Raw genomic sequence first — 6,854 nt, forward strand, 5'->3', positions numbered from 1 at the left:
ATTAGCCTCGTGGATTGTACTTTTCAGCCTCTAATCCAGATCCTAGGGGTTTTCGCCTGGAAGCATCACGATCTCCTTAAATCCAATGATCAACTACGTCTCTGACTTCGGCTGGCTAAACTCTTTTTTCAACACAATCTAGATCTCTGCTATTCCTACATTTGGATGATCATTCAAGTGCTTCATATACCATGTCAGTGCGCGATCCTGTAGTGTGCTTACTGTTGTTGGGAAAAGTATCCAATACGGAATGACCCTATCCCACTGTAAGGGTGATAGTACCTCAGCAACAACCGAATGCAAAGCTATTCAAGATTACTTCTTTATGAGATGTAAGAGAGAGGAGGAAGAGATCCACTAACCGTTATCTTCCGCTAATGATTGATCCAATCTTCCCTCTTTGCTGCTTGCTCCCAGCTCCTTGCTCTTTCACTGGCCCAGCTACACAAAGATCCTGCAAAAGCACAAGAAAGGGAAACTACAAGAAGCATACATCCATAACTGATTCAAGGATTAGAATAAATCAAATATACAAGCATCAATACACCATTAAGACACATGCATATAGAAGAACCTCAAATGCTTTATTAATGGAAGAAGTAAAGTTCTGAGAGTGTTACAACCATAAGAGGCCCAATCCAGCAACACCTCCCAGCAGAAAGAAATCTCCTCTTCACCTCCTTCAAAGCAATCACCCAATAGTTCTATGCACAAACCAACAGCACTTCCTTACATTCACAAGATTCCAGCCTCCCTAGACCTCTTGAGAGAGCTCTATATATAGGAGTTTTGGAGAAAGGATGAGTCAGCTTGAGGTTGGCATGAAGCTGACTAGTGTCCTCTCCCACTTCAGTTATACTTCAGTTCTTGAGTCCACTTGGAGTTTCTTGCTTCCACTTGGAGATCTAGATCCTCTTACTCATCACAAGGCGAATTCCCTGATCCAAGTGTCATTTTGGAAGCTTCCTGGTCATTTGACACCTTGCAGAATGACTGTGCCACTTGGCCAATCTCGCCCAGCGCAGGTAGCCTTCATTGCTTTTGACATTCAGCGCAGGTACAGAGTGGAGTAGTTGACATTCAGCGCAGATGCTCAGTGGAGCAGCTGACATGATCCAGAAATAGCTTGTTTTTTAGTGTTTTCAGGTGGAGAACTGATTTTCAGTGCTGTGGTTTGCTGACCTTGTTCCTCTAGGGGTAGGAACAACATGTTTAGGGACTTTGGATCCCTTAGATTATTGACATTTCATGCTTCATGCTGTTAGGCACAAAAATGTCTATAACAGTTGCCCCCTAAAGTATGAGGTCGTTTATCGGGTGAAATGCTTTATCAGGAGGATCCGAAGTTCATTCAATTGCTGAGAGGTGCCCTATAATAAAATACAATACAATACATTATTTTTCATTCTGCTTTCATGATCTAGCTGAGGCGGGCATTCCCATGCTCAACTTTATAAATTCATTTTGGTACATAGAACAGACGATCGTCTGATGGTAGACTGATAATTCTCTGCTGAAATTATCATCCTTTGAGTAGGATGATCATCTGCTGCATTGATGTACATAACAAATGCCTTTATATCCTGAATATATATCGCAGCCCGGATGGATGAAACTAGATCCGGGGTCTTCAAAACTCGTTCGATCTTCACTCTAAGTACAAGTCGATCCATGTGAGAATTGTGCTGAAATCGAACATGGAAAGACATCGCTTGATTACCGGTCAATAATGTAAACCGTTAACAAGCGCGAGAGGAATCACCAATAATGACAATGACCCTCAAGGTACTGCAGTACAATTCACGTGGTGTGAATAAAGGACTTGGCGTCGAACACCACGCAAAATCTTCTGGTCGAAGGTCATTGATGTATACCTGTCGCCGAAAGTGAGAAACTTGCTATTGAGGCATGCAAGCTTCAAAGTACTGGGGGGTTTGTTCCTAGATCAACTTCTTGGATAATGAGCTGAAGTCGACAAGAAGCGATCCGTCAAAGGAGGGCCTTAATGAATCCCACATCAATGACATGAAACGGAGCTAATGATTTTAGTGGAGGTGAAAATAATCTGTGAAATATGATTCAGGGTGGCGATCATGGGTGGATGAAGGATAATGTATGGCAGTGGATGGGACACGGTTGACTCTTTCTGAACAACATCTCTTGAACATATAACGACACTGATGTGATGGATCGGTAGCATTACCCCAAATGTGGATGGTTTGGCGAGGACCATGGTGATGAGACCAGTGAATGAAACAACCCAACCTGATGTGATACGGAGGACAAAGTGTCATGTTCAAGAGCGACTTGCTACCATTAAAGCTTTGAGGTTCTCCCAATTTTTCCCCAGTCATTTCTGACCAGTACCTCTTTATTTTTGTCAAGCTTGAGGAGGATAACATATGCTTGTTCTATAACCTGCCCTTCGGGCAAGCCCATCGCTATGTTTTAACGAGCTTAGCGATAGGGAAAATCGTTCTCGTCTAAAGACAAGTTTGTCGCTATTTAATCATTTTAACGAGTCTAACGACAAGGAAAACTCGGTCCTTTTCAATTTTAGAGAGTCTGAAAAGGTACAGAAAGTTAACTCCAAAATTCCTTTTTCGTCATCTAATCCCTTAAGTCCGAAAAAGTATAAAACAATACAGAAGGGATGAGTTTTCGATTACTTTAACGAGCCGAATAAAACAAGCACTCGACCTTTTTGTGCAATAATCCCTCAGGTCCAAAAAGATTAAAATCTAGAGGAGGGATAGCTCTTCCGGTCATTTTAACGAGCTGGAAGGCCAAAACTCGGCAAACTTTTCATATTTTACGAGTCAGGAGAAAAGAGCTCAAAGAAGCCTCGTCTTTTGAGGAACGAGTGATAAACAGGGATAGCAGCAGATTCCAGGTACAGGTTGGAATTTTCCAATCACGGCAGTGTCACAAGGATGGCTAAGTGAAATCACTCTTCGCAGTTGTTCCTCAAAATAGGTAAACAATCATATGGAGGTAAACGATCGGCCAAATGAACGGTGGAGGTGATGGCTGCAGCAAAACACGACCAAGGTCTTTTTATGGTTGATCAGGGTACATTTTTAATGGTTATTTACCGGGAAGTTCATTTTTTAACGAGCTTAAACTTGCTCAAAAGCTTATGTTTATTTTTTAACGAGCATGAACTATGACGCTAAAACTGCTCGGATCTCGCTTTTCTATTTTTTAACGAGCATAAATTCCGCGGTAAAACTGCTCGATTATATGGTCAAATTTTGATTTTTTACCATTACTAGCTTTTCTCTTTTCAAATATAGTACTGCATTTTCAATTGCTGCAACAAACTTTGTTAGAAATGAATAATATTTGCATGAAAATGAGATTATAACCCTAATATTTCACTTTAAACTGTGTAAAAAGCCATTAAAAGGTGTTTTTACCTCTCATTTACCATTTCATTTGCATTTGGTTTGTTGGAGCTCTGGAGGTGCCTCTTCCCCCTTGATTTTCACCAGCTGATTCCGGGAGATTCTGCGGACGATTTTTGGTGCCGTCTGGACCAGGTAGGAGCTAAACCCTAGCTCTTTCTTTTCATGGTTTCCTTTTCCTGTTTTTTGCCTGTTTTCCGATCTTTCTGAGCCCCTGGGGTTTTGCCAAGGCGCCCTAGGATCAGCGCAGGTTTCCCTTTCGAAATCTGCGCTGAAGGTCAAGCTGCCTTAAGGCAGCCTGACCCTCAGCGCAAGTGGGAGACTTCCTGCCTGCGCTGGGCTCAAAAAATAGAGCTTTAAGGTTATTTTTGATGATTTTTTCGCCAGTTTTTCATCAAATCAGGAATTCACTCTTTCTCTTGTTTGCTTTGCAGGGAACCTTGAAAAAAATGTCCCTTACATGGCGATAACGAGAACATGAAGAGGAGGACATGATTGCCTTCCATGACCCGGTCACGGTGAACGCGCTGCGGAACTGTGGCCTGCTGAAGTTCTTCCGTATCTCTAGCATGAGAGCACAGATTTCTTTACTGCAGTATATGCTTGATGCTTGGGATCCTGTTAACCAAGTGTTCCAGATTAGGCGGAAGACCATCCCCTTGACCATAGAGGACATGTATTTCTTGACTGGACTGTCAAGACGAGGTGCCCCCATTTCCTTATCAGGTACAGCCCGGGGGACTGATTCCACCAGAGATTATGTCCGCCAGTATTGCAGGGAAGGTTCTCAGCCGAGCAGAGACGGCAAGATTGTTATCCGTGAGATTACTGATCGAGCTCTCAGGTCCATTCTGTTCACTATTGGTAGGATGGCCGGCAGTGCAGCTCTACATGTTGCCAACAGGTCTTATATGCAGCACGCCTTGGAGTGTCTCCAACCGAAAGTATTCAACTGGTGTGATGCAGTACTTGTTCAGATGAAAAGTCAATTGACCAAGGTAAAGGACGGGAAGCTGAAGAACTTTGGATTTGGTTCTATTCTGACTGCCTTTGCCTTGGAGAAAATCCCACTGATGCAGCCTCAGTACATCATACTTGACTTGCCTTCTCCGACCGAGCCACGCATGCAGAGGTGGGTTGACCACATGTCTAGGCATGCAGGTCAACCTCAGATTACTTTTACTGAGGCCTTCTTTAGGTGGTTCGAGCGCCAGGAGATGGCGTTTTCTGAGTATCCATATGTGGGTATGGATTTCCGAGGTGATCCGGATTTGGTGCTACCGGATGGCGAGCAGTGGGGTGCCATCGGTAAACTCTTTGACCATATTACTGTTTATTGTTCTTACTCATAACGTTGTTGTGCTTTATTCTATCAAGAATTTTAATTGTACTCTTGGGTGCATGCAGATATTGGTCCTGTTCGTCCGAGATCGCCAGCTGCTGCCCCGGCAGGGGAGCCTGCTAGGAGAGTTGTTATTCGCGATCTTGACGACACTGAGACCCTTACAGCTGTGCAGGAGCAGGTTGAGAGCCTTACTCGTGGCCTTCCGGATGTACAGATTGACGAGTTACCTTTACAGATGCAGCGGCATACCATTGGTGTGCCTAGACGATGGACTCGTCTCTTGCGCATGATTGCACAGGCCGTGACGTACTATCATGAGCACCACTAGGCTAGGGTGCCCCCTAGCATCTTTTTTGAGTTTTTAGGTCATATGACCAATTTTGTCTTGGTTACAGAACATTATGTATGAACTTATATAAACAGCTTATATATTTTGATTTTCGGGTTTTATTCTGTTTGAGTTATATGATCCATATGTACAATCATTAATGATGTGTCCTTTTTATAAATTTTTCAAATGTCTATCTAACACATAGTTTGCTAATGAGTTGGTTAATGTGTTTAAGTTTCTTGAAATATGTTGATATTGAATTGAATCAAATCGTCTTTCCAAGATCTTAACCCTTAGGAACATGCGATAAATAGCTGGATTGCGAACAGAATATATACCATTGAGTTGTAGTATTACGAGCTGTGAGTCTAGCCTGACAATTAGTCGGCGTATGCCACGTGTGATGGCATCAGAGAGTAGTTCTATCAACGCGCTGTACTCAGCGATGTTATTCGTTGATTGCCCAATACACACACCTCTGAAACTTACTAACTCGCCGCTTGGATCAAAAATGGCCCAGGCTGCGGAAGATAAGTTCCGCGAACTACGACTCGCTCCGTCGGCATATCCAACACATGTCTCCAGAAGGTTCGACATCTGCAACGGAAAAATGGGGATCACTCGACCAGAACAAACACTTTAGCGAAAACAAAATACAACAAAAGCATGCAGGTTACTATTTAAGCATAGTAACGCTTGAGGTACAACCCGTTGCGGGGCTGTGCCAGTGGAATTCCATCGTAATCCATTAACTCGTAGGCTCCTTTTGCTAACACCCTTTTAACAATATAGGGGCCCATCCATAAGGACTTTAATTTACCTGCTCCCAATTTATCGGATTCTTGGTCATAAAGCAAGACCAAATCACCTTCTGAGAAGACACGGGGTTTGACATTTTTGTCAAACTGAGCCTTGACTCGTTTCTTATGAGCTTCGTTAGCCAAAGCGGCGTCACGACGGGTTTCATCCAACTGGATTAATTCCAAGGAACGAGCCTCTTCTTCTGAAGTTCCGGGGAGGAGGTCGATTGCGAGTTTAAGTGACGAAATTTCGCACTGGATTGGTAAGACTGCTTCCAGGCCATACACCAGTTGAAAAGGTGTGAACCCGGTTGCGTTCTTTACCGAGGTCCGGTAAGCCCACAAAGCTGAGTACAGGATTAGGTGCCATCTTCTTTTATGAACCCCGATCATCCTTTGCAACATATGCTTCAAGACCTTGTTGATTGCCTCAACTTGTCCGTTGGCTTGCGGATAATATGGGGTAGAGCTGTCGTGAGATAGCCCTAGCTTGGCAGCTAATTCGACCATCATGTGATTGCGAAAATGCGACCCATGATCTGTGACTATAGCCTGTGGTACGCCGAACCTGGCGACTACATGATTGAAGAAGAAAAGGGCAGCTGTTTCACCAGTGTTATCCAATGTAGGCATCGCCTCGGCCCATTTGGTAAAATAGTCAACCGCGACTATAATATACCCATGCCCCCCGGTCGAGGTGGGGTTACATTGCATGAAATCGATGCCCCACTTGGCGAAGGGCCCAACAGCTACTATCGGCTGTAAAGGTGTGGGTGGTCGTCTGGTTTTGCTATCAAAGATTTGACAAGCATGGCAACTTCTGACTGCGGTTATGCAATCTTTGAACATGGTTGGCCAGAAGTATCCTGCTCGTAAGATTCTTTGTGCTGTTGCATATCCAGACTGATGCCCCCCACACGCGCTTGAATGACAATCATTCAGGGCTTTTTCGGCCTCCTCATGGGTAAGGC

The sequence above is a fragment of the Pinus tabuliformis genome, chromosome 1_2 (genome assembly GCF_031772625.1).
Source record: "Pinus tabuliformis cultivar Carrire ecotype Pingquan chromosome 1_2, CPIR1, whole genome shotgun sequence".
In the NCBI taxonomy this organism is placed as follows: domain Eukaryota; kingdom Viridiplantae; phylum Streptophyta; class Pinopsida; order Pinales; family Pinaceae; genus Pinus; species Pinus tabuliformis.